Source organism: Rana temporaria, unplaced genomic scaffold (assembly GCF_905171775.1).
Source record: "Rana temporaria unplaced genomic scaffold, aRanTem1.1, whole genome shotgun sequence".
Classification (NCBI taxonomy): domain Eukaryota; kingdom Metazoa; phylum Chordata; class Amphibia; order Anura; family Ranidae; genus Rana; species Rana temporaria.
In genome coordinates this window covers 15001-39177 of record NW_024404709.1, presented here as the reverse complement: position 1 = coordinate 39177, position 24177 = coordinate 15001, and the positions used below count along the sequence as shown (strand labels likewise).

General features: G+C 49.5%; 82 non-coding genes and 1 pseudogene across 82 annotated transcripts in view; all 83 read left to right on the top strand.

The window, feature by feature from the left end:
* The first annotated feature begins 43 nt into the window (after positions 1–43).
* Positions 44–162, top strand: LOC120923192. Its single transcript, XR_005745768.1, has one exon. It is a non-coding gene; the product is annotated as a 5S ribosomal RNA (ribosomal RNA).
* Positions 163–262: 100 nt separating this feature from the next.
* On the top strand, positions 263–381 carry LOC120923191. Its single transcript, XR_005745767.1, has one exon. It is a non-coding gene; the product is annotated as a 5S ribosomal RNA (ribosomal RNA).
* A 100-nt stretch (positions 382–481) lies between these two features.
* On the top strand, positions 482–600 carry LOC120923036. Its single transcript, XR_005745625.1, has one exon. It is a non-coding gene; the product is annotated as a 5S ribosomal RNA (ribosomal RNA).
* Positions 601–700: 100 nt separating this feature from the next.
* Positions 701–819, top strand: LOC120923189. Its single transcript, XR_005745765.1, has one exon. It is a non-coding gene; the product is annotated as a 5S ribosomal RNA (ribosomal RNA).
* A 100-nt stretch (positions 820–919) lies between these two features.
* Positions 920–1038, top strand: LOC120923188. The gene has a single exon (XR_005745764.1). It is a non-coding gene; the product is annotated as a 5S ribosomal RNA (ribosomal RNA).
* Positions 1039–1138: 100 nt separating this feature from the next.
* Positions 1139–1257, top strand: LOC120923118. The gene has a single exon (XR_005745705.1). It is a non-coding gene; the product is annotated as a 5S ribosomal RNA (ribosomal RNA).
* A 100-nt stretch (positions 1258–1357) lies between these two features.
* On the top strand, positions 1358–1476 carry LOC120923187. The gene has a single exon (XR_005745763.1). It is a non-coding gene; the product is annotated as a 5S ribosomal RNA (ribosomal RNA).
* A 100-nt stretch (positions 1477–1576) lies between these two features.
* LOC120923186 lies at positions 1577–1695 on the top strand. The gene has a single exon (XR_005745762.1). It is a non-coding gene; the product is annotated as a 5S ribosomal RNA (ribosomal RNA).
* Positions 1696–1795: 100 nt separating this feature from the next.
* LOC120923185 lies at positions 1796–1914 on the top strand. The gene has a single exon (XR_005745761.1). It is a non-coding gene; the product is annotated as a 5S ribosomal RNA (ribosomal RNA).
* A 100-nt stretch (positions 1915–2014) lies between these two features.
* LOC120923184 lies at positions 2015–2133 on the top strand. The gene has a single exon (XR_005745760.1). It is a non-coding gene; the product is annotated as a 5S ribosomal RNA (ribosomal RNA).
* A 100-nt stretch (positions 2134–2233) lies between these two features.
* Positions 2234–2352, top strand: LOC120923182. The gene has a single exon (XR_005745759.1). It is a non-coding gene; the product is annotated as a 5S ribosomal RNA (ribosomal RNA).
* A 100-nt stretch (positions 2353–2452) lies between these two features.
* LOC120923181 lies at positions 2453–2571 on the top strand. Its single transcript, XR_005745758.1, has one exon. It is a non-coding gene; the product is annotated as a 5S ribosomal RNA (ribosomal RNA).
* Positions 2572–2672: 101 nt separating this feature from the next.
* On the top strand, positions 2673–2791 carry LOC120923180. The gene has a single exon (XR_005745757.1). It is a non-coding gene; the product is annotated as a 5S ribosomal RNA (ribosomal RNA).
* A 100-nt stretch (positions 2792–2891) lies between these two features.
* LOC120923110 lies at positions 2892–3010 on the top strand. The gene has a single exon (XR_005745697.1). It is a non-coding gene; the product is annotated as a 5S ribosomal RNA (ribosomal RNA).
* A 100-nt stretch (positions 3011–3110) lies between these two features.
* LOC120923114 lies at positions 3111–3229 on the top strand. Its single transcript, XR_005745701.1, has one exon. It is a non-coding gene; the product is annotated as a 5S ribosomal RNA (ribosomal RNA).
* Positions 3230–3329: 100 nt separating this feature from the next.
* Positions 3330–3448, top strand: LOC120923179. The gene has a single exon (XR_005745756.1). It is a non-coding gene; the product is annotated as a 5S ribosomal RNA (ribosomal RNA).
* A 100-nt stretch (positions 3449–3548) lies between these two features.
* On the top strand, positions 3549–3667 carry LOC120923120. The gene has a single exon (XR_005745707.1). It is a non-coding gene; the product is annotated as a 5S ribosomal RNA (ribosomal RNA).
* A 100-nt stretch (positions 3668–3767) lies between these two features.
* LOC120923176 lies at positions 3768–3886 on the top strand. The gene has a single exon (XR_005745754.1). It is a non-coding gene; the product is annotated as a 5S ribosomal RNA (ribosomal RNA).
* Positions 3887–3986: 100 nt separating this feature from the next.
* LOC120923175 lies at positions 3987–4105 on the top strand. The gene has a single exon (XR_005745753.1). It is a non-coding gene; the product is annotated as a 5S ribosomal RNA (ribosomal RNA).
* Positions 4106–4205: 100 nt separating this feature from the next.
* LOC120923174 lies at positions 4206–4324 on the top strand. The gene has a single exon (XR_005745752.1). It is a non-coding gene; the product is annotated as a 5S ribosomal RNA (ribosomal RNA).
* A 100-nt stretch (positions 4325–4424) lies between these two features.
* LOC120923173 lies at positions 4425–4543 on the top strand. Its single transcript, XR_005745751.1, has one exon. It is a non-coding gene; the product is annotated as a 5S ribosomal RNA (ribosomal RNA).
* A 100-nt stretch (positions 4544–4643) lies between these two features.
* Positions 4644–4762, top strand: LOC120923130. Its single transcript, XR_005745716.1, has one exon. It is a non-coding gene; the product is annotated as a 5S ribosomal RNA (ribosomal RNA).
* A 100-nt stretch (positions 4763–4862) lies between these two features.
* On the top strand, positions 4863–4981 carry LOC120923172. The gene has a single exon (XR_005745750.1). It is a non-coding gene; the product is annotated as a 5S ribosomal RNA (ribosomal RNA).
* Positions 4982–5081: 100 nt separating this feature from the next.
* Positions 5082–5200, top strand: LOC120923171. Its single transcript, XR_005745749.1, has one exon. It is a non-coding gene; the product is annotated as a 5S ribosomal RNA (ribosomal RNA).
* A 100-nt stretch (positions 5201–5300) lies between these two features.
* Positions 5301–5419, top strand: LOC120923170. Its single transcript, XR_005745748.1, has one exon. It is a non-coding gene; the product is annotated as a 5S ribosomal RNA (ribosomal RNA).
* Positions 5420–5519: 100 nt separating this feature from the next.
* On the top strand, positions 5520–5638 carry LOC120923127. The gene has a single exon (XR_005745713.1). It is a non-coding gene; the product is annotated as a 5S ribosomal RNA (ribosomal RNA).
* Positions 5639–5738: 100 nt separating this feature from the next.
* LOC120923169 lies at positions 5739–5857 on the top strand. Its single transcript, XR_005745747.1, has one exon. It is a non-coding gene; the product is annotated as a 5S ribosomal RNA (ribosomal RNA).
* A 100-nt stretch (positions 5858–5957) lies between these two features.
* Positions 5958–6076, top strand: LOC120923168. The gene has a single exon (XR_005745746.1). It is a non-coding gene; the product is annotated as a 5S ribosomal RNA (ribosomal RNA).
* Positions 6077–6176: 100 nt separating this feature from the next.
* LOC120923117 lies at positions 6177–6295 on the top strand. The gene has a single exon (XR_005745704.1). It is a non-coding gene; the product is annotated as a 5S ribosomal RNA (ribosomal RNA).
* A 100-nt stretch (positions 6296–6395) lies between these two features.
* LOC120923167 lies at positions 6396–6514 on the top strand. The gene has a single exon (XR_005745745.1). It is a non-coding gene; the product is annotated as a 5S ribosomal RNA (ribosomal RNA).
* A 100-nt stretch (positions 6515–6614) lies between these two features.
* Positions 6615–6733, top strand: LOC120923196. Its single transcript, XR_005745771.1, has one exon. It is a non-coding gene; the product is annotated as a 5S ribosomal RNA (ribosomal RNA).
* Positions 6734–6833: 100 nt separating this feature from the next.
* On the top strand, positions 6834–6952 carry LOC120923165. Its single transcript, XR_005745743.1, has one exon. It is a non-coding gene; the product is annotated as a 5S ribosomal RNA (ribosomal RNA).
* Positions 6953–7052: 100 nt separating this feature from the next.
* Positions 7053–7171, top strand: LOC120923164. The gene has a single exon (XR_005745742.1). It is a non-coding gene; the product is annotated as a 5S ribosomal RNA (ribosomal RNA).
* Positions 7172–7271: 100 nt separating this feature from the next.
* LOC120923163 lies at positions 7272–7390 on the top strand. Its single transcript, XR_005745741.1, has one exon. It is a non-coding gene; the product is annotated as a 5S ribosomal RNA (ribosomal RNA).
* A 99-nt stretch (positions 7391–7489) lies between these two features.
* On the top strand, positions 7490–7608 carry LOC120923162. Its single transcript, XR_005745740.1, has one exon. It is a non-coding gene; the product is annotated as a 5S ribosomal RNA (ribosomal RNA).
* A 100-nt stretch (positions 7609–7708) lies between these two features.
* On the top strand, positions 7709–7827 carry LOC120923161. Its single transcript, XR_005745739.1, has one exon. It is a non-coding gene; the product is annotated as a 5S ribosomal RNA (ribosomal RNA).
* Positions 7828–7928: 101 nt separating this feature from the next.
* On the top strand, positions 7929–8047 carry LOC120923160. The gene has a single exon (XR_005745738.1). It is a non-coding gene; the product is annotated as a 5S ribosomal RNA (ribosomal RNA).
* Positions 8048–8147: 100 nt separating this feature from the next.
* On the top strand, positions 8148–8266 carry LOC120923159. Its single transcript, XR_005745737.1, has one exon. It is a non-coding gene; the product is annotated as a 5S ribosomal RNA (ribosomal RNA).
* Positions 8267–8366: 100 nt separating this feature from the next.
* LOC120923158 lies at positions 8367–8485 on the top strand. Its single transcript, XR_005745736.1, has one exon. It is a non-coding gene; the product is annotated as a 5S ribosomal RNA (ribosomal RNA).
* A 100-nt stretch (positions 8486–8585) lies between these two features.
* On the top strand, positions 8586–8704 carry LOC120923157. The gene has a single exon (XR_005745735.1). It is a non-coding gene; the product is annotated as a 5S ribosomal RNA (ribosomal RNA).
* Positions 8705–8804: 100 nt separating this feature from the next.
* Positions 8805–8923, top strand: LOC120923156. Its single transcript, XR_005745734.1, has one exon. It is a non-coding gene; the product is annotated as a 5S ribosomal RNA (ribosomal RNA).
* A 100-nt stretch (positions 8924–9023) lies between these two features.
* On the top strand, positions 9024–9142 carry LOC120923145. The gene has a single exon (XR_005745731.1). It is a non-coding gene; the product is annotated as a 5S ribosomal RNA (ribosomal RNA).
* Positions 9143–9242: 100 nt separating this feature from the next.
* Positions 9243–9361, top strand: LOC120923134. Its single transcript, XR_005745720.1, has one exon. It is a non-coding gene; the product is annotated as a 5S ribosomal RNA (ribosomal RNA).
* Positions 9362–9461: 100 nt separating this feature from the next.
* On the top strand, positions 9462–9580 carry LOC120923123. Its single transcript, XR_005745709.1, has one exon. It is a non-coding gene; the product is annotated as a 5S ribosomal RNA (ribosomal RNA).
* A 100-nt stretch (positions 9581–9680) lies between these two features.
* LOC120923111 lies at positions 9681–9799 on the top strand. The gene has a single exon (XR_005745698.1). It is a non-coding gene; the product is annotated as a 5S ribosomal RNA (ribosomal RNA).
* Positions 9800–9899: 100 nt separating this feature from the next.
* Positions 9900–10018, top strand: LOC120923099. The gene has a single exon (XR_005745687.1). It is a non-coding gene; the product is annotated as a 5S ribosomal RNA (ribosomal RNA).
* Positions 10019–10118: 100 nt separating this feature from the next.
* On the top strand, positions 10119–10237 carry LOC120923087. The gene has a single exon (XR_005745676.1). It is a non-coding gene; the product is annotated as a 5S ribosomal RNA (ribosomal RNA).
* Positions 10238–10336: 99 nt separating this feature from the next.
* LOC120923076 lies at positions 10337–10455 on the top strand. Its single transcript, XR_005745665.1, has one exon. It is a non-coding gene; the product is annotated as a 5S ribosomal RNA (ribosomal RNA).
* A 101-nt stretch (positions 10456–10556) lies between these two features.
* LOC120923064 lies at positions 10557–10675 on the top strand. Its single transcript, XR_005745654.1, has one exon. It is a non-coding gene; the product is annotated as a 5S ribosomal RNA (ribosomal RNA).
* Positions 10676–10775: 100 nt separating this feature from the next.
* Positions 10776–10894, top strand: LOC120923053. The gene has a single exon (XR_005745643.1). It is a non-coding gene; the product is annotated as a 5S ribosomal RNA (ribosomal RNA).
* Positions 10895–10994: 100 nt separating this feature from the next.
* Positions 10995–11113, top strand: LOC120923041. Its single transcript, XR_005745631.1, has one exon. It is a non-coding gene; the product is annotated as a 5S ribosomal RNA (ribosomal RNA).
* A 100-nt stretch (positions 11114–11213) lies between these two features.
* LOC120923190 lies at positions 11214–11332 on the top strand. Its single transcript, XR_005745766.1, has one exon. It is a non-coding gene; the product is annotated as a 5S ribosomal RNA (ribosomal RNA).
* Positions 11333–11433: 101 nt separating this feature from the next.
* Positions 11434–11552, top strand: LOC120923178. The gene has a single exon (XR_005745755.1). It is a non-coding gene; the product is annotated as a 5S ribosomal RNA (ribosomal RNA).
* Positions 11553–11652: 100 nt separating this feature from the next.
* On the top strand, positions 11653–11771 carry LOC120923166. The gene has a single exon (XR_005745744.1). It is a non-coding gene; the product is annotated as a 5S ribosomal RNA (ribosomal RNA).
* Positions 11772–12039: 268 nt separating this feature from the next.
* LOC120923124 lies at positions 12040–12158 on the top strand. Its single transcript, XR_005745710.1, has one exon. It is a non-coding gene; the product is annotated as a 5S ribosomal RNA (ribosomal RNA).
* A 90-nt stretch (positions 12159–12248) lies between these two features.
* On the top strand, positions 12249–12367 carry LOC120923109. The gene has a single exon (XR_005745696.1). It is a non-coding gene; the product is annotated as a 5S ribosomal RNA (ribosomal RNA).
* A 90-nt stretch (positions 12368–12457) lies between these two features.
* On the top strand, positions 12458–12576 carry LOC120923108. The gene has a single exon (XR_005745695.1). It is a non-coding gene; the product is annotated as a 5S ribosomal RNA (ribosomal RNA).
* A 90-nt stretch (positions 12577–12666) lies between these two features.
* LOC120923131 lies at positions 12667–12785 on the top strand. Its single transcript, XR_005745717.1, has one exon. It is a non-coding gene; the product is annotated as a 5S ribosomal RNA (ribosomal RNA).
* A 90-nt stretch (positions 12786–12875) lies between these two features.
* On the top strand, positions 12876–12994 carry LOC120923107. Its single transcript, XR_005745694.1, has one exon. It is a non-coding gene; the product is annotated as a 5S ribosomal RNA (ribosomal RNA).
* Positions 12995–13084: 90 nt separating this feature from the next.
* On the top strand, positions 13085–13203 carry LOC120923106. Its single transcript, XR_005745693.1, has one exon. It is a non-coding gene; the product is annotated as a 5S ribosomal RNA (ribosomal RNA).
* A 90-nt stretch (positions 13204–13293) lies between these two features.
* On the top strand, positions 13294–13412 carry LOC120923193. Its single transcript, XR_005745769.1, has one exon. It is a non-coding gene; the product is annotated as a 5S ribosomal RNA (ribosomal RNA).
* A 6244-nt stretch (positions 13413–19656) lies between these two features.
* On the top strand, positions 19657–19775 carry LOC120923104. The gene has a single exon (XR_005745692.1). It is a non-coding gene; the product is annotated as a 5S ribosomal RNA (ribosomal RNA).
* Positions 19776–19865: 90 nt separating this feature from the next.
* LOC120923035 lies at positions 19866–19984 on the top strand. Its single transcript, XR_005745624.1, has one exon. It is a non-coding gene; the product is annotated as a 5S ribosomal RNA (ribosomal RNA).
* A 99-nt stretch (positions 19985–20083) lies between these two features.
* LOC120923119 lies at positions 20084–20202 on the top strand. The gene has a single exon (XR_005745706.1). It is a non-coding gene; the product is annotated as a 5S ribosomal RNA (ribosomal RNA).
* A 90-nt stretch (positions 20203–20292) lies between these two features.
* On the top strand, positions 20293–20411 carry LOC120923115. Its single transcript, XR_005745702.1, has one exon. It is a non-coding gene; the product is annotated as a 5S ribosomal RNA (ribosomal RNA).
* A 99-nt stretch (positions 20412–20510) lies between these two features.
* LOC120923112 lies at positions 20511–20629 on the top strand. Its single transcript, XR_005745699.1, has one exon. It is a non-coding gene; the product is annotated as a 5S ribosomal RNA (ribosomal RNA).
* Positions 20630–20727: 98 nt separating this feature from the next.
* On the top strand, positions 20728–20846 carry LOC120923122. The gene has a single exon (XR_005745708.1). It is a non-coding gene; the product is annotated as a 5S ribosomal RNA (ribosomal RNA).
* A 97-nt stretch (positions 20847–20943) lies between these two features.
* LOC120923103 lies at positions 20944–21062 on the top strand. The gene has a single exon (XR_005745691.1). It is a non-coding gene; the product is annotated as a 5S ribosomal RNA (ribosomal RNA).
* A 90-nt stretch (positions 21063–21152) lies between these two features.
* On the top strand, positions 21153–21271 carry LOC120923116. Its single transcript, XR_005745703.1, has one exon. It is a non-coding gene; the product is annotated as a 5S ribosomal RNA (ribosomal RNA).
* A 90-nt stretch (positions 21272–21361) lies between these two features.
* LOC120923102 lies at positions 21362–21480 on the top strand. The gene has a single exon (XR_005745690.1). It is a non-coding gene; the product is annotated as a 5S ribosomal RNA (ribosomal RNA).
* Positions 21481–21570: 90 nt separating this feature from the next.
* Positions 21571–21689, top strand: LOC120923101. The gene has a single exon (XR_005745689.1). It is a non-coding gene; the product is annotated as a 5S ribosomal RNA (ribosomal RNA).
* A 90-nt stretch (positions 21690–21779) lies between these two features.
* Positions 21780–21898, top strand: LOC120923195. The gene has a single exon (XR_005745770.1). It is a non-coding gene; the product is annotated as a 5S ribosomal RNA (ribosomal RNA).
* Positions 21899–21988: 90 nt separating this feature from the next.
* On the top strand, positions 21989–22107 carry LOC120923100. The gene has a single exon (XR_005745688.1). It is a non-coding gene; the product is annotated as a 5S ribosomal RNA (ribosomal RNA).
* Positions 22108–22197: 90 nt separating this feature from the next.
* LOC120923098 lies at positions 22198–22316 on the top strand. The gene has a single exon (XR_005745686.1). It is a non-coding gene; the product is annotated as a 5S ribosomal RNA (ribosomal RNA).
* Positions 22317–22406: 90 nt separating this feature from the next.
* Positions 22407–22525, top strand: LOC120923097. Its single transcript, XR_005745685.1, has one exon. It is a non-coding gene; the product is annotated as a 5S ribosomal RNA (ribosomal RNA).
* Positions 22526–22615: 90 nt separating this feature from the next.
* Positions 22616–22734, top strand: LOC120923096. Its single transcript, XR_005745684.1, has one exon. It is a non-coding gene; the product is annotated as a 5S ribosomal RNA (ribosomal RNA).
* Positions 22735–22824: 90 nt separating this feature from the next.
* LOC120923151 lies at positions 22825–22943 on the top strand. The gene has a single exon (XR_005745733.1). It is a non-coding gene; the product is annotated as a 5S ribosomal RNA (ribosomal RNA).
* Positions 22944–23033: 90 nt separating this feature from the next.
* LOC120923095 lies at positions 23034–23152 on the top strand. Its single transcript, XR_005745683.1, has one exon. It is a non-coding gene; the product is annotated as a 5S ribosomal RNA (ribosomal RNA).
* A 90-nt stretch (positions 23153–23242) lies between these two features.
* On the top strand, positions 23243–23361 carry LOC120923094. Its single transcript, XR_005745682.1, has one exon. It is a non-coding gene; the product is annotated as a 5S ribosomal RNA (ribosomal RNA).
* Positions 23362–23451: 90 nt separating this feature from the next.
* LOC120923146 lies at positions 23452–23569 on the top strand. The gene has a single exon (XR_005745732.1). It is a non-coding gene; the product is annotated as a 5S ribosomal RNA (ribosomal RNA).
* A 90-nt stretch (positions 23570–23659) lies between these two features.
* LOC120923147 lies at positions 23660–23784 on the top strand (annotated as a pseudogene).
* Positions 23785–23874: 90 nt separating this feature from the next.
* Positions 23875–23993, top strand: LOC120923129. Its single transcript, XR_005745715.1, has one exon. It is a non-coding gene; the product is annotated as a 5S ribosomal RNA (ribosomal RNA).
* A 90-nt stretch (positions 23994–24083) lies between these two features.
* LOC120923093 overlaps positions 24084–24177 on the top strand; it is a 119-nt gene continuing 25 nt past the window's right edge. Inside the window, exon 1 of the ribosomal RNA XR_005745681.1 lies at positions 24084–24177. This exon is cut by the window's right edge and continues 25 nt beyond it. This is a non-coding gene — a ribosomal RNA (5S ribosomal RNA).

Genomic DNA, 24177 nt, shown 5'->3' with positions numbered 1-24177 from the left:
TTCCATGCTATCTTCAAGAGAGTTAAGGACAGCCATGGTTATCGCCTACGGCCACATCACCCTGAAAGCGCCCGATCTCGTCTGATCTCGGAGGCTAAGCAGGGTCGGGCCTGGTTAGTACCTGGATGGGAGACCGCCTGGGAATACCAGGTGCTGTAGGCTTTTTTTTTTTAGTTGGTGTGGTGGAGTCCTTGAATCTTTTTTTTCCCCGAGTCTTTCTTCCATGCTATCTTCAAGAGAGTTAAGGACAGCCATGGTTATCGCCTACGGCCACATCACCCTGAAAGCGCCCGATCTCGTCTGATCTCGGAGGCTAAGCAGGGTCGGGCCTGGTTAGTACCTGGATGGGAGACCGCCTGGGAATACCAGGTGCTGTAGGCTTTTTTTTTTTAGTTGGTGTGGTGGAGTCCTTGAATCTTTTTTTTCCCCGAGTCTTTCTTCCATGCTATCTTCAAGAGAGTTAAGGACAGCCATGGTTATCGCCTACGGCCACATCACCCTGAATGCGCCCGATCTCGTCTGATCTCGGAGGCTAAGCAGGGTCGGGCCTGGTTAGTACCTGGATGGGAGACCGCCTGGGAATACCAGGTGCTGTAGGCTTTTTTTTTTTAGTTGGTGTGGTGGAGTCCTTGAATCTTTTTTTTCCCCGAGTCTTTCTTCCATGCTATCTTCAAGAGAGTTAAGGACAGCCATGGTTATCGCCTACGGCCACATCACCCTGAAAGCGCCCGATCTCGTCTGATCTCGGAGGCTAAGCAGGGTCGGGCCTGGTTAGTACCTGGATGGGAGACCGCCTGGGAATACCAGGTGCTGTAGGCTTTTTTTTTTTAGTTGGTGTGGTGGAGTCCTTGAATCTTTTTTTTCCCCGAGTCTTTCTTCCATGCTATCTTCAAGAGAGTTAAGGACAGCCATGGTTATCGCCTACGGCCACATCACCCTGAAAGCGCCCGATCTCGTCTGATCTCGGAGGCTAAGCAGGGTCGGGCCTGGTTAGTACCTGGATGGGAGACCGCCTGGGAATACCAGGTGCTGTAGGCTTTTTTTTTTTAGTTGGTGTGGTGGAGTCCTTGAATCTTTTTTTTCCCCGAGTCTTTCTTCCATGCTATCTTCAAGAGAGTTAAGGACAGCCATGGTTATCGCCTACGGCCACATCACCCTGAAAGCGCCCGATTTCGTCTGATCTCGGAGGCTAAGCAGGGTCGGGCCTGGTTAGTACCTGGATGGGAGACCGCCTGGGAATACCAGGTGCTGTAGGCTTTTTTTTTTTAGTTGGTGTGGTGGAGTCCTTGAATCTTTTTTTTCCCCGAGTCTTTCTTCCATGCTATCTTCAAGAGAGTTAAGGACAGCCATGGTTATCGCCTACGGCCACATCACCCTGAAAGCGCCCGATCTCGTCTGATCTCGGAGGCTAAGCAGGGTCGGGCCTGGTTAGTACCTGGATGGGAGACCGCCTGGGAATACCAGGTGCTGTAGGCTTTTTTTTTTTAGTTGGTGTGGTGGAGTCCTTGAATCTTTTTTTTCCCCGAGTCTTTCTTCCATGCTATCTTCAAGAGAGTTAAGGACAGCCATGGTTATCGCCTACGGCCACATCACCCTGAAAGCGCCCGATCTCGTCTGATCTCGGAGGCTAAGCAGGGTCGGGCCTGGTTAGTACCTGGATGGGAGACCGCCTGGGAATACCAGGTGCTGTAGGCTTTTTTTTTTTAGTTGGTGTGGTGGAGTCCTTGAATCTTTTTTTCCCCCGAGTCTTTCTTCCATGCTATCTTCAAGAGAGTTAAGGACAGCCATGGTTATCGCCTACGGCCACATCACCCTGAAAGCGCCCGATCTCGTCTGATCTCGGAGGCTAAGCAGGGTCGGGCCTGGTTAGTACCTGGATGGGAGACCGCCTGGGAATACCAGGTGCTGTAGGCTTTTTTTTTTTAGTTGGTGTGGTGGAGTCCTTGAATCTTTTTTTTCCCCGAGTCTTTCTTCCATGCTATCTTCAAGAGAGTTAAGGACAGCCATGGTTATCGCCTACGGCCACATCACCCTGAAAGCGCCCGATCTCGTCTGATCTCGGAGGCTAAGCAGGGTCGGGCCTGGTTAGTACCTGGATGGGAGACCGCCTGGGAATACCAGGTGCTGTAGGCTTTTTTTTTTTAGTTGGTGTGGTGGAGTCCTTGAATCTTTTTTTTCCCCGAGTCTTTCTTCCATGCTATCTTCAAGAGAGTTAAGGACAGCCATGGTTATCGCCTACGGCCACATCACCCTGAAAGCGCCCGATCTCGTCTGATCTCGGAGGCTAAGCAGGGTCGGGCCTGGTTAGTACCTGGATGGGAGACCGCCTGGGAATACCAGGTGCTGTAGGCTTTTTTTTTTTAGTTGGTGTGGTGGAGTCCTTGAATCTTTTTTTTCCCCGAGTCTTTCTTCCATGCTATCTTCAAGAGAGTTAAGGACAGCCATGGTTATCGCCTACGGCCACATCACCCTGAAAGCGCCCGATCTCGTCTGATCTCGGAGGCTAAGCAGGGTCGGGCCTGGTTAGTACCTGGATGGGAGACCGCCTGGGAATACCAGGTGCTGTAGGCTTTTTTTTTTTAGTTGGTGTGGTGGAGTCCTTGAATCTTTTTTTTCCCCCGAGTCTTTCTTCCATGCTATCTTCAAGAGAGTTAAGGACAGCCATGGTTATCGCCTACGGCCACATCACCCTGAAAGCGCCCGATCTCGTCTGATCTCGGAGGCTAAGCAGGGTCGGGCCTGGTTAGTACCTGGATGGGAGACCGCCTGGGAATACCAGGTGCTGTAGGCTTTTTTTTTTTAGTTGGTGTGGTGGAGTCCTTGAATCTTTTTTTTCCCCGAGTCTTTCTTCCATGCTATCTTCAAGAGAGTTAAGGACAGCCATGGTTATCGCCTACGGCCACATCACCTTGAAAGCGCCCGATCTCGTCTGATCTCGGAGGCTAAGCAGGGTCGGGCCTGGTTAGTACCTGGATGGGAGACCGCCTGGGAATACCAGGTGCTGTAGGCTTTTTTTTTTTAGTTGGTGTGGTGGAGTCCTTGAATCTTTTTTTTCCCCGAGTCTTTCTTCCATGCTATCTTCAAGAGAGTTAAGGACAGCCATGGTTATCGCCTACGGCCACATCACCCTGAAAGCGCCCGATCTCGTCTGATCTCGGAGGCTAAGCAGGGTCGGGCCTGGTTAGTACCTGGATGGGAGACCGCCTGGGAATACCAGGTGCTGTAGTCTTTTTTTTTTTAGTTGGTGTGGTGGAGTCCTTGAATCTTTTTTTTCCCCGAGTCTTTCTTCCATGCTATCTTCAAGAGAGTTAAGGACAGCCATGGTTATCGCCTACGGCCACATCACCCTGAAAGCGCCCGATCTCGTCTGATCTCGGAGGCTAAGCAGGGTCGGGCCTGGTTAGTACCTGGATGGGAGACCGCCTGGGAATACCAGGTGCTGTAGGCTTTTTTTTTTTAGTTGGTGTGGTGGAGTCCTTGAATCTTTTTTTTCCCCGAGTCTTTCTTCCATGCTATCTTCAAGAGAGTTAAGGACAGCCATGGTTATCGCCTACGGCCACATCACCCTCAAAGCGCCCGATCTCGTCTGATCTCGGAGGCTAAGCAGGGTCGGGCCTGGTTAGTACCTGGATGGGAGACCGCCTGGGAATACCAGGTGCTGTAGGCTTTTTTTTTTTAGTTGGTGTGGTGGAGTCCTTGAATCTTTTTTTTCCCCGAGTCTTTCTTCCATGCTATCTTCAAGAGAGTTAAGGACAGCCATGGTTATCGCCTACGGCCACATCACCCTGAAAGCGCCCGATCTCGTCTGATCTCGGAGGCTAAGCAGGGTCGGGCCTGGTTAGTACCTGGATGGGAGACCGCCTGGGAATACCAGGTGCTGTAGGCTTTTTTTTTTTAGTTGGTGTGGTGGAGTCCTTGAATCTTTTTTTTCCCCGAGTCTTTCTTCCATGCTATCTTCAAGAGAGTTCAGGACAGCCATGGTTATTGCCTACGGCCACATCACCCTGAAAGCGCCCGATCTCGTCTGATCTCGGAGGCTAAGCAGGGTCGGGCCTGGTTAGTACCTGGATGGGAGACCGCCTGGGAATACCAGGTGCTGTAGGCTTTTTTTTTTTAGTTGGTGTGGTGGAGTCCTTGAATCTTTTTTTTCCCCGAGTCTTTCTTCCATGCTATCTTCAAGAGAGTTAAGGACAGCCATGGTTATCGCCTACGGCCACATCACCCTGAAAGCGCCCGATCTCGTCTGATCTCGGAGGCTAAGCAGGGTCGGGCCTGGTTAGTACCTGGATGGGAGACCGCCTGGGAATACCAGGTGCTGTAGGCTTTTTTTTTTTAGTTGGTGTGGTGGAGTCCTTGAATCTTTTTTTTCCCCGAGTCTTTCTTCCATGCTATCTTCAAGAGAGTTAAGGACAGCCATGGTTATCGCCTACGGCCACATCACCCTGAAAGCGCCCGATCTCGTCTGATCTCGGAGGCTAAGCAGGGTCGGGCCTGGTTAGTACCTGGATGGGAGACCGCCTGGGAATACCAGGTGCTGTAGGCTTTTTTTTTTTAGTTGGTGTGGTGGAGCCCTTGAATCTTTTTTTTCCCCGAGTCTTTCTTCCATGCTATCTTCAAGAGAGTTAAGGACAGCCATGGTTATCGCCTACGGCCACATCACCCTGAAAGCGCCCAATCTCGTCTGATCTCGGAGGCTAAGCAGGGTCGGGCCTGGTTAGTACCTGGATGGGAGACCGCCTGGGAATACCAGGTGCTGTAGGCTTTTTTTTTTTAGTTGGTGTGGTGGAGTCCTTGAATCTTTTTTTTCCCCGAGTCTTTCTTCCATGCTATCTTCAAGAGAGTTAAGGACAGCCATGGTTATCGCCTACGGCCACATCACCCTGAAAGCGCCCGATCTCGTCTGATCTCGGAGGCTAAGCAGGGTCGGGCCTGGTTAGTACCTGGATGGGAGACCGCCTGGGAATACCAGGTGCTGTAGGCTTTTTTTTTTTAGTTGGTGTGGTGGAGTCCTTGAATCTTTTTTTTCCCCGAGTCTTTCTTCCATGCTATCTTCAAGAGAGTTAAGGACAGCCATGGTTATCGCCTACGGCCACATCACCCTGAAAGCGCCCGATCTCGTCTGATCTCGGAGGCTAAGCAGGGTCGGGCCTGGTTAGTACCTGGATGGGAGACCGCCTGGGAATACCAGGTGCTGTAGGCTTTTTTTTTTTAGTTGGTGTGGTGGAGTCCTTGAATCTTTTTTTTCCCCGAGTCTTTCTTCCATGCTATCTTCAAGAGAGTTAAGGACAGCCATGGTTATCGCCTACGGCCACATCACCCTGAAAGCGCCCGATCTCGTCTGATCTCGGAGGCTAAGCAGGGTCGGGCCTGGTTAGTACCTGGATGGGAGACCGCCTGGGAATACCAGGTGCTGTAGGCTTTTTTTTTTTAGTTGGTGTGGTGGAGTCCTTGAATCTTTTTTTTCCCCGAGTCTTTCTTCCATGCTATCTTCAAGAGAGTTAAGGACAGCCATGGTTATCGCCTACGGCCACATCACCCTGAAAGCGCCCGATCTCGTCTGATCTCGGAGGGTAAGCAGGGTCGGGCCTGGTTAGTACCTGGATGGGAGACCGCCTGGGAATACCAGGTGCTGTAGTCTTTTTTTTTTTGGTTGGTGTGGTGGAGTCCTTGAATCTTTTTTTTCCCCGAGTCTTTCTTCCATGCTATCTTCAAGAGAGTTAAGGACAGCCATGGTTATCGCCTACGGCCACATCACCCTGAAAGCGCCCGATCTCGTCTGATCTCGGAGGCTAAGCAGGGTCGGGCCTGGTTAGTACCTGGATGGGAGACCGCCTGGGAATACCAGGTGCTGTAGGCTTTTTTTTTTTAGTTGGTGTGGTGGAGTCCTTGAATCTTTTTTTTCCCCGAGTCTTTCTTCCATGCTATCTTCAAGAGAGTTAAGGACAGCCATGGTTATCGCCTACGGCCACATCACCCTGAAAGCGCCCGATCTCGTCTGATCTCGGAGGCTAAGCAGGGTCGGGCCTGGTTAGTACCTGGATGGGAGACCGCCTGGGAATACCAGGTGCTGTAGGCTTTTTTTTTTTAGTTGGTGTGGTGGAGTCCTTGAATCTTTTTTTTCCCCGAGTCTTTCTTCCATGCTATCTTCAAGAGAGTTAAGGACAGCCATGGTTATCGCCTACGGCCACATCACCCTGAAAGCGCCCGATCTCGTCTGATCTCGGAGGCTAAGTAGGGTCGGGCCTGGTTAGTACCTGGATGGGAGACCGCCTGGGAATACCAGGTGCTGTAGGCTTTTTTTTTTTAGTTGGTGTGGTGGAGTCCTTGAATCTTTTTTTTCCCCGAGTCTTTCTTCCATGCTATCTTCAAGAGAGTTAAGGACAGCCATGGTTATCGCCTACGGCCACATCACCCTGAAAGCGCCCGATCTCGTCTGATCTCGGAGGCTAAGCAGGGTCGGGCCTGGTTAGTACCTGGATGGGAGACCGCCTGGGAATACCAGGTGCTGTAGGCTTTTTTTTTTTAGTTGGTGTGGTGGAGTCCTTGAATCTTTTTTTTCCCCGAGTCTTTCTTCCATGCTATCTTCAAGAGAGTTAAGGACAGCCATGGTTATCGCCTACGGCCACATCACCCTGAAAGCGCCCGATCTCGTCTGATCTCGGAGGCTAAGCAGGGTCGGGCCTGGTTAGTACCTGGATGGGAGACCGCCTGGGAATCCCAGGTGCTGTAGGCTTTTTTTTTTTAGTTGGTGTGGTGGAGTCCTTGAATCTTTTTTTTCCCCGAGTCTTTCTTCCATGCTATCTTCAAGAGAGTTAAGGACAGCCATGGTTATCGCCTACGGCCACATCACCCTGAAAGCGCCCGATCTCGTCTGATCTCGGAGGCTAAGCAGGGTCGGGCCTGGTTAGTACCTGGATGGGAGACCGCCTGGGAATACCAGGTGCTGTAGGCTTTTTTTTTTTAGTTGGTGTGGTGGAGTCCTTGAATCTTTTTTTTCCCCGAGTCTTTCTTCCATGCTATCTTCAAGAGAGTTAAGGACAGCCATGGTTATCGCCTACGGCCACATCACCCTGAAAGCGCCCGATCTCGTCTGATCTCGGAGGCTAAGCAGGGTCGGGCCTGGTTAGTACCTGGATGGGAGACCGCCTGGGAATACCAGGTGCTGTAGGCTTTTTTTTTTTAGTTGGTGTGGTGGAGTCCTTGAATCTTTTTTTTCCCCGAGTCTTTCTTCCATGCTATCTTCAAGAGAGTTAAGGACAGCCATGGTTATCGCCTACGGCCACATCACCCTGAAAGCGCCCGATCTCGTCTGATCTCGGAGGCTAAGCAGGGTCGGGCCTGGTTAGTACCTGGATGGGAGACCGCCTGGGAATACCAGGTGCTGTAGGCTTTTTTTTTTAGTTGGTGTGGTGGAGTCCTTGAATCTTTTTTTTCCCCGAGTCTTTCTTCCATGCTATCTTCAAGAGAGTTAAGGACAGCCATGGTTATCGCCTACGGCCACATCACCCTGAAAGCGCCCGATCTCGTCTGATCTCGGAGGCTAAGCAGGGTCGGGCCTGGTTAGTACCTGGATGGGAGACCGCCTGGGAATACCAGGTGCTGTAGGCTTTTTTTTTTTAGTTGGTGTGGTGGAGTCCTTGAATCTTTTTTTCCCCCGAGTCTTTCTTCCATGCTATCTTCAAGAGAGTTAAGGACAGCCATGGTTATCGCCTACGGCCACATCACCCTGAAAGCGCCCGATCTCGTCTGATCTCGGAGGCTAAGCAGGGTCGGGCCTGGTTAGTACCTGGATGGGAGACCGCCTGGGAATACCAGGTGCTGTAGGCTTTTTTTTTTTAGTTGGTGTGGTGGAGTCCTTGAATCTTTTTTTTCCCCCGAGTCTTTCTTCCATGCTATCTTCAAGAGAGTTAAGGACAGCCATGGTTATCGCCTACGGCCACATCACCCTGAAAGCGCCCGATCTCGTCTGATCTCGGAGGCTAAGCAGGGTCGGGCCTGGTTAGTACCTGGATGGGAGACCGCCTGGGAATACCAGGTGCTGTAGGCTTTTTTTTTTTTGTTGGTGTGGTGGAGTCCTTGAATCTTTTTTTTCCCCGAGTCTTTCTTCCATGCTATCTTCAAGAGAGTTAAGGACAGCCATGGTTATCGCCTACGGCCACATCACCCTGAAAGCGCCCGATCTCGTCTGATCTCGGAGGCTAAGCAGGGTCGGGCCTGGTTAGTACCTGGATGGGAGACCGCCTGGGAATACCAGGTGCTGTAGGCTTTTTTTTTTTAGTTGGTGTGGTGGAGTCCTTGAATCTTTTTTTCCCCCGAGTCTTTCTTCCATGCTATCTTCAAGAGAGTTAAGGACAGCCATGGTTATCGCCTACGGCCACATCACCCTGAAAGCGCCCGATCTCGTCTGATCTCGGAGGCTAAGCAGGGTCGGGCCTGGTTAGTACCTGGATGGGAGACCGCCTGGGAATACCAGGTGCTGTAGGCTTTTTTTTTTTAGTTGGTGTGGTGGAGTCCTTGAATCTTTTTTTTCCCCGAGTCTTTCTTCCATGCTATCTTCAAGAGAGTTAAGGACAGCCATGGTTATCGCCTACGGCCACATCACCCTGAAAGCGCCCGATCTCGTCTGATCTCGGAGGCTAAGCAGGGTCGGGCCTGGTTAGTACCTGGATGGGAGACCGCCTGGGAATACCAGGTGCTGTAGGCTTTTTTTTTTTAGTTGGTGTGGTGGAGTCCTTGAATCTTTTTTTTCCCCGAGTCTTTCTTCCATGCTATCTTCAAGAGAGTTAAGGACAGCCATGGTTATCGCCTACGGCCACATCACCCTGAAAGCGCCCGATCTCGTCTGATCTCGGAGGCTAAGCAGGGTCGGGCCTGGTTAGTACCTGGATGGGAGACCGCCTGGGAATACCAGGTGCTGTAGGCTTTTTTTTTTTAGTTGGTGTGGTGGAGTCCTTGAATCTTTTTTTTCCCCGAGTCTTTCTTCCATGCTATCTTCAAGAGAGTTAAGGACAGCCATGGTTATTGCCTACGGCCACATCACCCTGAAAGCGCCCGATCTCGTCTGATCTCGGAGGCTAAGCAGGGTCGGGCCTGGTTAGTACCTGGATGGGAGACCGCCTGGGAATACCAGGTGCTGTAGGCTTTTTTTTTTTTGTTGGTGTGGTGGAGTCCTTGAATCTTTTTTTTCCCCGAGTCTTTCTTCCATGCTATCTTCAAGAGAGTTAAGGACAGCCATGGTTATCGCCTACGGCCACATCACCCTGAAAGCGCCCGATCTCGTCTGATCTCGGAGGCTAAGCAGGGTCGGGCCTGGTTAGTACCTGGATGGGAGACCGCCTGGGAATACCAGGTGCTGTAGGCTTTTTTTTTTTAGTTGGTGTGGTGGAGTCCTTGAATCTTTTTTTTCCCCGAGTCTTTCTTCCATGCTATCTTCAAGAGAGTTAAGGACAGCCATGGTTATCGCCTACGGCCACATCACCCTGAAAGCGCCCGATCTCGTCTGATCTCGGAGGCTAAGCAGGGTCGGGCCTGGTTAGTACCTGGATGGGAGACCGCCTGGGAATACCAGGTGCTGTAGGCTTTTTTTTTTTAGTTGGTGTGGTGGAGTCCTTGAATCTTTTTTTTCCCCGAGTCTTTCTTCCATGCTATCTTCAAGAGAGTTAAGGACAGCCATGGTTATCGCCTACGGCCACATCACCCTGAAAGCGCCCGATCTCGTCTGATCTCGGAGGCTAAGCAGGGTCGGGCCTGGTTAGTACCTGGATGGGAGACCGCCTGGGAATACCAGGTGCTGTAGGCTTTTTTTTTTTAGTTGGTGTGGTGGAGTCCTTGAATCTTTTTTTTCCCCGAGTCTTTCTTCCATGCTATCTTCAAGAGAGTTAAGGACAGCCATGGTTATCGCCTACGGCCACATCACCCTGAAAGCGCCCGATCTCGTCTGATCTCGGAGGCTAAGCAGGGTCGGGCCTGGTTAGTACCTGGATGGGAGACCGCCTGGGAATACCAGGTGCTGTAGGCTTTTTTTTTTTAGTTGGTGTGGTGGAGTCCTTGAATCTTTTTTTTCCCCGAGTCTTTCTTCCATGCTATCTTCAAGAGAGTTAAGGACAGCCATGGTTATCGCCTACGGCCACATCACCCTGAAAGCGCCCGATCTCGTCTGATCTCGGAGGCTAAGCAGGGTCGGGCCTGGTTAGTACCTGGATGGGAGACCGCCTGGGAATACCAGGTGCTGTAGGCTTTTTTTTTTAGTTGGTGTGGTGGAGTCCTTGAATCTTTTTTTTCCCCGAGTCTTTCTTCCATGCTATCTTCAAGAGAGTTAAGGACAGCCATGGTTATCGCCTACGGCCACATCACCCTGAAAGCGCCCGATCTCGTCTGATCTCGGAGGCTAAGCAGGGTCGGGCCTGGTTAGTACCTGGATGGGAGACCGCCTGGGAATACCAGGTGCTGTAGGCTTTTTTTTTTTTAGTTGGTGTGGTGGAGTCCTTGAATCTTTTTTTTCCCCGAGTCTTTCTTCCATGCTATCTTCAAGAGAGTTAAGGACAGCCATGGTTATCGCCTACGGCCACATCACCCTGAAAGCGCCCGATCTCGTCTGATCTCGGAGGCTAAGCAGGGTCGGGCCTGGTTAGTACCTGGATGGGAGACCGCCTGGGAATACCAGGTGCTGTAGGCTTTTTTTTTTTAGTAGGTGTGGTGGAGTCCTTGAATCTTTTTTTTCCCCGAGTCTTTCTTCCATGCTATCTTCAAGAGAGTTAAGGACAGCCATGGTTATCGCCTACGGCCACATCACCCTGAAAGCGCCCGATCTCGTCTGATCTCGGAGGCTAAGCAGGGTCGGGCCTGGTTAGTACCTGGATGGGAGACCGCCTGGGAATACCAGGTGCTGTAGGCTTTTTTTTTTTAGTTGGTGTGGTGGAGTCCTTGAATCTTTTTTTTCCCCGAGTCTTTCTTCCATGCTATCTTCAAGAGAGTTAAGGACAGCCATGGTTATCGCCTACGGCCACATCACCCTGAAAGCGCCCGATCTCGTCTGATCTCGGAGGCTAAGCAGGGTCGGGCCTGGTTAGTACCTGGATGGGAGACCGCCTGGGAATACCAGGTGCTGTAGGCTTTTTTTTTTTAGTTGGTGTGGTGGAGTCCTTGAATCTTTTTTTTCCCCGAGTCTTTCTTCCATGCTATCTTCAAGAGAGTTAAGGACAGCCATGGTTATCGCCTACGGCCACATCACCCTGAAAGCGCCCGATCTCGTCTGATCTCGGAGGCTAAGCAGGGTCGGGCCTGGTTAGTACCTGGATGGGAGACCGCCTGGGAATACCAGGTGCTGTAGGCTTTTTTTTATTAGTTGGTGTGGTGGAGTCCTTGAATCTTTTTTTTCCCCCGAGTCTTTCTTCCATGCTATCTTCAAGAGAGTTAAGGACAGCCATGGTTATCGCCTACGGCCACATCACCCTGAAAGCGCCCGATCTCGTCTGATCTCGGAGGCTAAGCAGGGTCGGGCCTGGTTAGTACCTGGATGGGAGACCGCCTGGGAATACCAGGTGCTGTAGGCTTTTTTTTTTTAGTTGGTGTGGTGGAGTCCTTGAATCTTTTTTTTCCCCGAGTCTTTCTTCCATGCTATCTTCAAGAGAGTTAAGGACAGCCATGGTTATCGCCTACGGCCACATCACCCTGAAAGCGCCCGATCTCGTCTGATCTCGGAGGCTAAGCAGGGTCGGGCCTGGTTAGTACCTGGATGGGAGACCGCCTGGGAATACCAGGTGCTGTAGGCTTTTTTGTTTTGGTGGAGTCTTGAATCTCTTTTTTCCCCCAGTCTTTCTTCCATGCTATCTTCAAGAGAGTTAAGGACAGCCATGGTCATCGCCTACAGCCACATCACCTTGAAAGCAGGGTCGGCCCTGGTTAGTACCTGGATGGGAGACCGCCTGGGAATACCAGGTGCTGTAGGCTTTTTTGTTTTGGTGGAGTCTTGAATCTCTTTTTTCCCCCAGTCTTTCTTCCATGCTATCTTCAAGAGAGTTAAGGACAGCCATGGTTATCGCCTACGGCCACATCACCTTGAAAGCGCCCGATTTCGTCTGATCTCGGAGGCTAAGCAGGGTCGGGCCTGGTTAGTACCTGGATGGGAGACCGCCTGGGAATACCAGGTGCTGTAGGCTTTTTTGTTTTGGTGGAGTCTTGAATCTCTTTTTTCCCCCAGTCTTTCTTCCATGCTATCTTCAAGAGAGTTAAGGACAGCCATGGTTATCGCCTACGGCCACATCACCTTGAAAGCGCCCGATCTCGTCTGATCTCGGAGGCTAAGCAGGGTCGGGCCTGGTTAGTACCTGGATGGGAGACCGCCTGGGAATACCAGGTGCTGTAGGCTTTTTTGTTTTGGTGGAGTCTTGAATCTCTTTTTTCCCCCAGTCTTTCTTCCATGCTATCTTCAAGAGAGTTAAGGACAGCCATGGTTATCGCCTACGGCCACATCACCTTGAAAGCGCCCGATCTCGTCTGATCTCGGAGGCTAAGCAGGGTCGGGCCTGGTTAGTACCTGGATGGGAGACCGCCTGGGAATACCAGGTGCTGTAGGCTTTTTTGTTTTGGTGGAGTCTTGAATCTCTTTTTTCCCCCAGTCTTTCTTCCATGCTATCTTCAAGAGAGTTAAGGACAGGCATGGTTATCGCCTACGGCCACATCACCTTGAAAGCGCCCGATCTCGTCTGATCTCGGAGGCTAAGCAGGGTCGGGCCTGGTTAGTACCTGGATGGGAGACCGCCTGGGAATACCAGGTGCTATAGGCTTTTTTGTTTTGGTGGAGTCTTGAATCTCTTTTTTCCCCCAGTCTTTCTTCCATGCTATCTTCAAGAGAGTTAAGGACAGCCATGGTTATCGCCTACGGCCACATCACCTTGAAAGCGCCCGATCTCGTCTGATCTCGGAGGCTAAGCAGGGTCGGGCCTGGTTAGTACCTGGATGGGAGACCGCCTGGGAATACCAGGTGCTGTAGGCTTTTTTGTTTTGGTGGAGTCTTGAATCTCTTTTTTCCCCCAGTCTTTCTTCCATGCTATCTTCAAGAGAGTTAAGGACAGCCATGGTTATCGCCTACGGCCACATCACCTTGAAAGCGCCCGATCTCGTCTGATCTCGGAGGCTAAGCAGGGTCGGGCCTGGTTAGTACCTGGATGGGAGACCGCCTGGGAATACCAGGTGCTGTAGGCTTTTTTGTTTTGGTGGAGTCTTGAATCTCTTTTTTCCCCCAGTCTTTCTTCCATGCTATCTTCAAGAGAGTTAAGGACAGCCATGGTTATCGCCTACGGCCACATCACCTTGAAAGCGCCCGATCTCGTCTGATCTCGGAGGCTAAGCAAGGTCGGGCCTGGTTAGTACCTGGATGGGAGACCGCCTGGGAATACCAGGTGCTGTAGGCTTTTTTGTTTTGGTTGTTGTGGTGGAGTCCTTGAATCTCTTTTTTTCCCCAGTCTTTCTTTTCAATTAGTTTTTATTGGTTCATAAAAAAGAGTGACAATACAAAAATTGCAATTCTCTATACAGACGTATACAGTTTTTCAACATTCGTCAATGCAGAACCAACGGATATTTGCGTAGAATTAGTAGAGGAGATAATACAAAACGAGAAACTTAGCATTAAGATATTGCCAGTAGGGTCACGCCTGTCTCCAAGGAGTAATAAGTAAATGAGGAAGCACGCCCTACCGCTAAATGTGGGCGTTACCTCCCCTCTGGACATTCCCAAGTTGGGAGGTGGCATGACCCCCAAGATTACTATAGATCTTACCACCATAACACTTATCCGGTGATCTAAATTATACCACACGTAGTATGGTAATGGATATTAACCCAGAATGTAGGTTGCTTATAAATATAGCACCCGAGAAATGAACCAGGGTTATAATCAACAAATCAAAGGGGTACAAAGGGAAAACAAACAAAGAATGAGGGGGAAGGAAGAGAAAAGGAGGAGAATAGGGAAAAAGGAAGACTACTAAGGGAAGTAGAAAGAGGGAGAGGAAGAAGAGAAAAGAGATTGCCTCAAGAGTGATACTAGAGTAAATAGCTAGTGATCGTTTTGCCTGCCTGCCAGCATATATGTGTCAGCAAATCAGTAAACTTTATACCTAATTGCCTAGTTAATCTGAAATTTAGATGTCCATGGATCCCAATGGTCACGAAATTTTGCTATTGAATGTGATTGGGCCGCAAAATGCTTTTCATATGAGTACTGTTCCTGCACCCGTTGGATAACTTCACTGATGTTAGGAACTAAGGTGGACCTCCATTTAGAAGTGATCGTAAGCCTTGCTGCAATAATAACATGGCTTATGATGCTTCTAAGTTGTGTAGGGATAGTCTGGATGTTGAGAAAGAGTAGCGCTAATTGAGGGGAAGGTTTAAGAAAAAATCCTGTTATTGAAGAGATCAGTTTAAAAACTTCACGCCAAAAACTGCGAATGGATTTGCACTCCCAGAGAATATGTAATATATTCCCTCTTGCTCCGCATAATCTCCAGCATTCACTGGTCTCTGAGGAAAATATCAGAGACATCCTCACCGGAGTCAGGTAAGACCTGTGGAGCGTCTTTAACATTAGATCCCAGTGGTTGGAGCAATGAGAGACTTTATAACAATTGCCTATTGCCCTTTTCCATTCTTCTATGGAATGGACAGAGCCCAGATCCCTTTCCCAGTTCAACATGTGGGCAGATTTGCTAAATCTAGAATTGTTTTGTAGTAAGTTATAAAACCAAGACAAACCTTTAGGCTTCCCGTGATTAGACCTGAGGTATTCCCATACTTCATTATGTAAAGAAAAAGTCTTATCTGGATGACTAGAGCGAAAGTAATGGATCTGTGTTTTAGAGAACTGATGTGTATCTGGATCCCTTGCTAGCAAGTCCTCGTAAGTGAGTATTCCTTTTTTTAGCCACTGATCTACTCTAACGTTGGGAATCAGGTATTCGTACACCTGTAGACTAGACAAGGGACAGTGTTGTAAAGACTCCCGGGGGGCTGTGAGATGGAGTTTTTTCCAAGCAGAAAGCGTCGCCTCAATAGAGGGGAGCTTAGGACAAATTAAAGGAGCTTCGATCAGGTTTGCTATAAGGAGGGATGGAAGATCTCTATTAGATACTACTGATCTCTCTATGTGTACCCAAAGTTTGGGAGATTGTTGGTCAAACCAGGCTTTACTCTGGTCTAGTATCGCCGCTTTGTAATAGTTTCTCACATTTGGGAATCCTGCCCCGCCATTTTTTCTATGTTTCTGTATTGTTACATAAGGGATCTTAGCCATTTTCCGGTTCCATATAAACTGTCTAAAGAGTTTGTCTATAAGTGCAAAGAAAGATTCAGGAAGACATACAGGGATAGTACGAAAGTAGTAGATCAGTTTTGGGAGTACCACCATTTTTAGTGCGGCAATCTTCCCTAACCACGATAGTTCGTAAGAGGCAATGTGCTGTAGATCGTTCCTCACTGTGTGGATTAAGCTAGGGAAGTTTGCCTCATATGTATACGAGGATGGAAAGGCTAAACGGACACCCAGATAGGAGATCGCCTTGGACATCCATTGAAATTTGTATCTACTTTTCAGGAAAGATATTTGTCTCTGTGATAGATTTACAGGCAACAGGCATGACTTTACTACATTCAACTTATAATATGAGACATTGCTATACCTTGTCAATATGTCAAATACGCCCTCCAGGGAAGAAGCCGGGTCGGTAAGAGTTAAAACTACGTCATCGGCAAAAAGACCGATTTTGTGGGTGGTTTTCCCTATCTTAAAACCCGAAATCGAGTCATCAGTCCTAATGGCTTCCGCCAGGGGCTCCATCATAAGAGTAAAGATGATAGGGGATAGAGGGCACCCCTGGCGGGTACCGTTCGTAATGTAAAACTTATCTGAAAGAGCAGTTGAGGTGAAAACTTTCGCCGATGGGTTGGAATATAAGGCTAGTATTGCCGATAGGATATGTCCCTGAAGGCCAAATTTTTGCAGCGTAGCACGAAGATATCCCCAGTGGACCCTATCAAAAGCCTTTTCGGCGTCGAGTGCTAGAATAGCTGCGGGGATTTTTTTGCTTTCAGCTATGTGAAGTAGGTTAAACAGCCTCCTAGTGCCGTCAGGAGCCTGTCTTCCCTTGACAAAGCCCACCTGGTCCGCTTTGACCAAGGAGGGAGTTATTTTAGCTAACCTGTTGGCCAGGATTTTGGCGTAGATCTTTAGATCCGTGTTAAGGAGGGAGATGGGCCTAAAATTCTGGGGTGAGTCCGGCTTCTTCCCCGGTTTGGGCAGAGTCACGATTACAGCTTGTAACATTTCCTCTGGGAAGGAGGCTAGGGATGAGACCTTGCTGAACAACCTCTCCATATATGGGACAAGTAGGTGGGAAAATGCTCTATAATATTCGGATGAAAAGCCATCCTCCCCTGGGGATTTATTTTTTGGGAGGGAATTGATGGTGTCCAGAATTTCTTTTTGGGAGAATTGCGAATTTAACATGGCTAAGTCTTCTTCCGTCAGTGAAGGTAGTGACACTGTAGATAGGAAGGAGTCAATGGAGTAAGGAGTCGGTTGTGGGGTGTCGCTGTCTAAGTGGAGATTATACAGGTCACGGTAATATTTCATGAAAGAGTTGGCTATTTTATTGGGGTGATGTTCAAGTATGTTGGTGTGGGGGTCCCTGATGGAAGTCAGGTTGGATTTCTGTTGTCGCCTAGATATATAACTAGCCAAAAGTTTACCCGCTTTATTACCGTGTACATAAAATTGAGCCTTGAGTCTCTTTAAGCAATTTTGGTGGCCAGATAAGAGGGTTAAGCGTACTTTCTGTCTACATTCTATTAGGTCAGATTCTATTGCAGGGGAAGGGGTCGACTTATGAAGGTCCTCTAAGGATTTTAGGTCCCTGAGGAGGCTGTTCAGCACTGCCCCCCTACGTTTTTTCTCCCGAGCTGCCGCTTGGATAAGCAGTCCCCTGCTAAAGGCCTTATGTGAGCACCATAACATAGAAACATCTATACCATCAGTATCATTAAATTTAAAAAATTCAGATAATTGAGAATCAAGAGAGGAAATAATAGAAGGATTAGTTAGAAGTTCAGTATTGTTTCTCCAAAGGTACGTGGGGGGAACTTGAGAGTTATTCTGTACTACTAAAGAGATCGGGGCGTGGTCTGACCACGTAATGGAGTGGATTTTGGCTAATTGTGCTTTATGTAAAAGCGGTAAATCCGTGAGGATGAGATCAATCCTAGAGTATATGCGGTGAGGGGAAGAAAAATAGGTATAGTCTCTTTCTGTCGAGTTGAGGCATCTCCAAGGGTCATAAAGGTTGTGCTCTGATAGTAACGGTTGCAGTTCTTTTCTAGAAGAGGGCTTCGTGCCAGAGCTGTCCAAGTGCTTATCAACAATGCAATTAAAGTCTCCGCATACCAACAGAGAGCCCTTCTTGATTTTATCAACTTTTTTTAACAGTGATTTGAGAAAAGAGAGGGGTCTGCGGTTAGGGGCATATACGTTCACCAAGGTATATGTGGAGTTGTTTAAATCGCATATCAGGATGATATACCTGCCATTCGGGTCTGTAAACACTTCATGTAGCTGGAAAGTAATAGATTGCTTAATTGCAATTAACACTCCCCTTTTTTTAACTGCTGCTGTTGCCTGAAAGATGTGAGGGAAGGCCCTGTGGGTGCATTTCGGTTGTTTTGCAGTCATAAAGTGGGTTTCCTGTGCACATAGAATTTCCCCTTTAAGTTTGATAGCCTCCCTCCACATAGCACTTCGTTTATACGGACTATTTAGCCCATGCACGTTCATGGATACTATAGACAAAGACATATTAAAGGTGCAAGTCTAGATTTTTCATTGCTGCTGATAAATAGTTCTTCCATGTGTAGTACTAAAAAGTTACCTGTAGATGGTGCTATCGAGGTGGAGATGGGTGTCCATATCTCAACATTAATGCGAACGGCTGGATACATACGAAGTAGGAGAATTGCGTAGCAGGCAGGTATGGTATCATATTCTTCAGGCAATATGTTGAATAGAAAAAAGAGAGAAGGGGGGGAGAGAAAAACAGACCAAACAAAAAAATAAAAGAGCAAAAATGTCAAACAACACATAAAAATGTGAAGACTTTCACAGAGTGCGAGTGTCCCTCGCATTTCTCATGGGGGGGTATGAGCTCCCAACAGAACCAAACATAGGGAGAAAAAAAAGATGACTACAGTTGTCATCTTAAACCAGCCTCGGGTGAGGTGTGGAAGAAGAAAGCATTCAATGCTAAAATACAATGCATTTCAAGTGGTGCTCCAGTCAGGGGATAACCGAGCATGTGTGGTTTTGGGAAGAGAAGTAGGAGCTTCTGCTGGAAGAAGGTTCCATTTTTTGGCTAGTTCCAGTCCCTCATCAATATTTCTTATAACAAAGGTGCGGTTATCTCTTGTGATCAGCAGCTTAGTGGGGAAGCCCCATGAGTATGTGATCTTGTTATTTTGCAGGATCTTAGTAATGGAGGTCAAATTTTTGCGTGCCATCATGGTGAATTGTGATAAATCCGAATAGATTGAAATGTCCGAGTATGGAGCAGGGAGGGGATGGTTTTTCCTCGCAAAGCGCATTAAATCATCTTTAATATGGAAAAAATGAATGCGGGCAATGACATCCCTGGGGACTTTCTCAGGCAGAAATTTAGGTTTGGGGAGGCGGTGTGCTCTGTCTACAATGATCTCAGTTCCAGGGGCATCAGGCAGGATGGCCGCTATGAATTCTTGCACATATTGCCTTAGGTCTGATGGTGGTACTGACTCCTCTACCCCCCGCAATTTTATATTGTTCCTTCTGGACCTATCTTCCAAGTCCGCCAATTTTTCACGCATGGCCTGGATATCCCCCTCTGCCTCATAATGTGCCTCTACCAAGTCATTGTGAGCTATGGTAAAATCACCCATTTTATCCTCCACGTGGCTTATCCTGTCTCCAATGGCTGACACCTCATGCTTCAGCTGCGATACACACTGCATCATGTCTCTATGCATAGACCCCCTAAGGGTTACCAGCATGTCCTTCATAACTGTGTCACTAAGCGGGACCCCAGAAGTAGGGAACTCGTGGATCTGTTCCACAAAATCTCTTGTGCTGTTTTGGGAGTTGCAGGTGTCATCTTGCTCACCTGCATATCTGTGTTCCTCCGATCTCCTCAAAGCAGATTTCTGCGGGCTGTTCAGTGGGGACGGGGTCGGCGTGGAGCCCCCGCTTCCCCCCCCTGTTCGCTGGGATGGAGAACCGCTCGTCAGGTGCGATGGGCTATGCTGGCGTCCGCCGCCGTCGGAGCCGCGCTGCGAGGCCGAGGCCCCGGCGCCATCTTGCGGCCTAGGTGTGCTCGCTGCGGGGTAGAAGTCTGTAAGCTTTCTGGGCTTCCTATCTTGCTTCCGCTTCCCCATCGTTGCTCCTTCTCCCCCTGGGAAGTCTGCGGAGGTCAGGTAGAAAAAAACTGGCTGGTTTAAGCTCTGGATGTCGCTGGATGGAGGTTCTGTGGACGGAGCTCTCCTCTCACACAGCCATCCGCTCCGGCTGCTGGCCACGCCCCTTTCCCCAGTCTTTCTTCCATGCTATCTTCAAGAGAGTTAAGGACAGCCATGGTTATCGCCTACGGCCACATCACCTTGAAAGCGCCCGATCTCGTCTGATCTCGGAGGCTAAGCAGGGTCGGGCCTGGTTAGTACCTGGATGGGAGACCGCCTGGGAATACCAGGTGCTGTAGGCTTTTTTGTTTTGGTGGAGTCTTGAATCTCTTTTTTCCCCCAGTCTTTCTTCCATGCTATCTTCAAGAGAGTAAAGGACAGCCATGGTTATCGCCTACGGCCACATCACCTTGAAAGCGCCCGATCTCGTCTGATCTCGGAGGCTAAGCAAGGTTGGGCCTGGTTAGTACCTGGATGGGAGACCGCCTGGGAATACCAGGTGCTGTAGGCTTTTTGTTTTGGTTGTTGTGGTGGAGTCCTTGAATCTCTTTTTTTCCCCAGTCTTTCTTCCATGCTATCTTCAAGAGAGTTAAGGACAGCCATGGTTATCGCCTACGGCCACATCACCTTGAAAGTGCCCGATCTCGTCTGATCTCGGAGGCTAAGCAGGGTCGGGCCTGGTTAGTACCTGGATGGGAGACCGCCTGGGAATACCAGGTGCTGTAGGCTTTTTTGTTTTGGTGGAGTCTTGAATCTCTTTTTTCCCCCAGTCTTTCTTCCATGCTATCTTCAAGAGAGTAAAGGACAGCCATGGTTATCGCCTACGGCCACATCACCTTGAAAGCGCCCGATCTCGTCTGATCTTGGAGGCTAAGCAAGGTTGGGCCTGGTTAGTACCTGGATGGGAGACCGCCTGGGAATACCAGGTGCTGTAGGCTTTTTGTTTTGGTTGTTGTGGTGGAGTCCTTGAATCTCTTTTTTTCCCCAGTCTTTCTTACATGCTATCTTCAAGAGAGTTAAGGACAGCCATAGTTATCGCCTACGGCCACATCACCTTGAAAGCGCCCGATCTCGTCTGATCTCGGAGGCTAAGCAGGGTCGGGCCTGGTTAGTACCTGGATGGGAGACCGCCTGGGAATACCTGGTGCTGTAGGCTTTTTTATTTGGGTTGTGGGGGAGTCCTTGAATCTTTTTTTTTTTCCGAGGCTTTCGTCCATGCTATCTTCAAGAGAGTTAAGGACAGCCATGGTTATCGCATACGGCCACATCACCCTGAAAGCGCCCGATCTCGTCTGATCTCGGAGGCTAAGCAGGGTCGGGCCTGGTTAGTACCTGGATGGGAGACCGCCTGGGAATACCCGGTGCTGTAGGCTTTTTTTTTGGGTTGTGGGGGAGTCCTTGAATCTTTTTTTTTTTCCGAGACTTTCTTCCATGCTATCTTCAAGAGAGTTAAGGACAGCCATGGTTATCGCCTACGGCCACATCACCTTGAAAGCGCCCGATCTCGTCTGATCTCGGAGGCTAAGCAGGGTCGGGCCTGGTTAGTACCTGGATGGGAGACCGCCTGGGAATACCAGGTGCTGTAGGCTTTTTTGTTTTGGTGGAGTCTTGAATCTCTTTTTTCCCCCAGTCTTTCTTCCATGCTATCTTCAAGAGAGTTAAGGACAGCCATGGTTATCGCCTACGGCCACATCACCTTGTAAGCGCCCGATCTCGTCTGATCTCGGAGGCTAAGCAGGGTCGGGCCTGGTTAGTACCTGGATGGGAGACCGCCTGGGAATACCAGGTGCTGTAGGCTTTTTTGTTTTGGTGGAGTCTTGAATCTCTTTTTTCCCCCAGTCTTTCTTCCATGCTATCTTCAAGAGAGTTAAGGACAGCCATGGTTATCGCCTACGGCCACATCACCTTGAAAGCGCCCGATCTCGTCTGATCTCGGAGGCTAAGCAGGGTCGGGCCTGGTTAGTACCTGGATGGGAGACCGCCTGGGAATACCAGGTGCTGTAGGCTTTTTTGTTTTGGTGGAGTCTTGAATCTCTTTTTTCCCCCAGTCTTTCTTCCATGCTATCTTCAAGAGAGTTAAGGACAGCCATGGTTATCGCCTACGGCCACATCACCTTGAAAGCGCCCGATCTCGTCTGATCTCGGAGGCTAAGCAGGGTCGGGCCTGGTTAGTACCTGGATGGGAGACCGCCTGGGAATACCAGGTGCTGTAGGCTTTTTTGTTTTGGTGGAGTCTTGAATCTCTTTTTTCCCCCAGTCTTTCTTCCATGCTATCTTCAAGAGAGTTAAGGACAGCCATGGTTATCGCCTACGGCCACATCACCTTGAAAGCGCCCGATCTCATCTGATCTCGGAGGCTAAGCAGGGTCGGGCCTGGTTAGTACCTGGATGGGAGACCGCCTGGGAATACCAGGTGCTGTAGGCTTTTTTGTTTTGGTGGAGTCTTGAATCTCTTTTTTCCCCCAGTCTTTCTTCCATGCTATCTTCAAGAGAGTTAAGGACAGCCATGGTTATCGCCTACGGCCACATCACCTTGAAAGCGCCCGATCTCGTCTGATCTCGGAGGCTAAGCAGGGTCGGGCCTGGTTAGTACCTGGATGGGAGACCGCCTGGGAATACCAGGTGCTGTAGGCTTTTTTGTTTTGGTGGAGTCTTGAATCTCTTTTTTCCCCCAGTCTTTCTTCCATGCTATCTTCAAGAGAGTTAAGGACAGCCATGGTTATCGCCTACGGCCACATCACCTTGAAAGCGCCCGATCTCGTCTGATCTCGGAGGCTAAGCAGGGTCGGGCCTGGTTAGTACCTGGATGGGAGACCGCCTGGGAATACCAGGTGCTGTAGGCTTTTTTGTTTTGGTGGAGTCTTGAATCTCTTTTTTCCCCCAGTCTTTCTTCCATGCTATCTTCAAGAGAGTTAAGGACAGCCATGGTTATCGCCTACGGCCACATCACCTTGAAAGCGCCCGATCTCGTCTGATCTCGGAGGCTAAGCAGGGTCGGGCCTGGTTAGTACCTGGATGGGAGACCGCCTGGGAATACCAGGTGCTGTAGGCTTTTTTGTTTTGGTGGAGTCTTGAATCTCTTTTTTCCCCCAGTCTTTCTTCCATGCTATCTTCAAGAGAGTTAAGGACAGCCATGGTTATCGCCTACGGCCACATCACCTTGAAAGCGCCCGATCTCGTCTGATCTCGGAGGCTAAGCAGGGTCGGGCCTGGTTAGTACCTGGATGGGAGACCGCCTGGGAATACCAGGTGCTGTAGGCTTTTTTGTTTTGGTGGTGTCTTGAATCTCTTTTTTCCCCCAGTCTTTCTTCAATGCTATCTTCAAGAGAGTTAAGGACAGCCATGGTTATCGCCTACGGCCACATCACCCTGAAAGCGCCCGATCTCGTCTGATCTCGGAGGCTAAGCAGGGTCGGGCCTGGTTAGTACCTGGATGGGAGACCGCCTGGGAATACCAGGTGCTGTAGGCTTTTTTGTTTTGGTGGAGTCTTGAATCTCTTTTTTCCCCCAGTCTTTCTTCCATGCTATCTTCAAGAGAGTTAAGGACAGCTATGGTTATCGCCTACGGCCACATCACCTTGAAAGCGCCCGATCTCGTCTGATCTCGGAGGCTAAGCAGGGTCGGGCCTGGTTAGTACCTGGATGGGAGACCGCCTGGGAATACCAGGTGCTGTAGGCTTTTTTGTTTTGGTGGAGTCTTGAATCTCTTTTTTCCCCCAGTCTTTCTTCCATGCTATCTTCAAGAGAGTTAAGGACAGCCATGGTTATCGCCTACGGCCACATCACCTTGAAAGCGCCCGATCTCGTCTGATCTCGGAGGCTAAGCAGGGTCGGGCCTGGTTAGTACCTGGATGGGAGACCGCCTGGGAATACCAGGTGCTGTAGGCTTTTTTGTTTTGGTGGAGTCTTGAATCTCTTTTTTCCCCCAGTCTTTCTTCCATGCTATCTTCAAGAGAGTTAAGGACAGCCATGGTTATCGCCTACGGCAACTCACCTTGAAAGCGCCCGATCTCGTCTGATCTCGGAGGCTAAGCAGGGTCGGGCCTGGTTAGTACCTGGATGGGAGACCGCCTGGGAATACCAGGTGCTGTAGGCTTTTTTGTTTTGGTGGAGTCTTGAATCTCTTTTTTCCCCCAGTCTTTCTTCCATGCTATCTTCAAGAGAGTTAAGGACAGCCATGGTTATCGCCTACGGCCACATCACCATCACCTTGAAAGCGCCCGATCTCGTCTGATCTCGGAGGCTAAGCAGGGTCGGGCCTGGTTAGTACCTGGATGGGAGACCGCCTGGGAATACCAGGTGCTGTAGGCTTTTTTGTTTTGGTGGAGTCTTGAATCTCTTTTTTCCCCCAGTCTTTCTTCCATGCTATCTTCAAGAGAGTTAAGGACAGCCATGGTTATCGCCTACGGCCACATCACCTTGAAAGCGCCCGATCTCGTCTGATCTCGGAGGCTAAGCAGGGTCGGGCCTGGTTAGTACATGGATGGGAGACCGCCTGGGAATACCAGGTGCTGTAGGCTTTTTTGTTTTGGTGGAGTCTTGAATCTCTTTTTTCCCCCAGTCTTTCTTCCATGCTATCTTCAAGAGAGTTAAGGACAGCCATGGTTATCGCCTACGGCCACATCACCTTGAAAGCGCCCGATCTCGTCTGATCTCGGAGGCTAAGCAGGGTCGGGCCTGGTTAGTACCTGGATGGGAGACCGC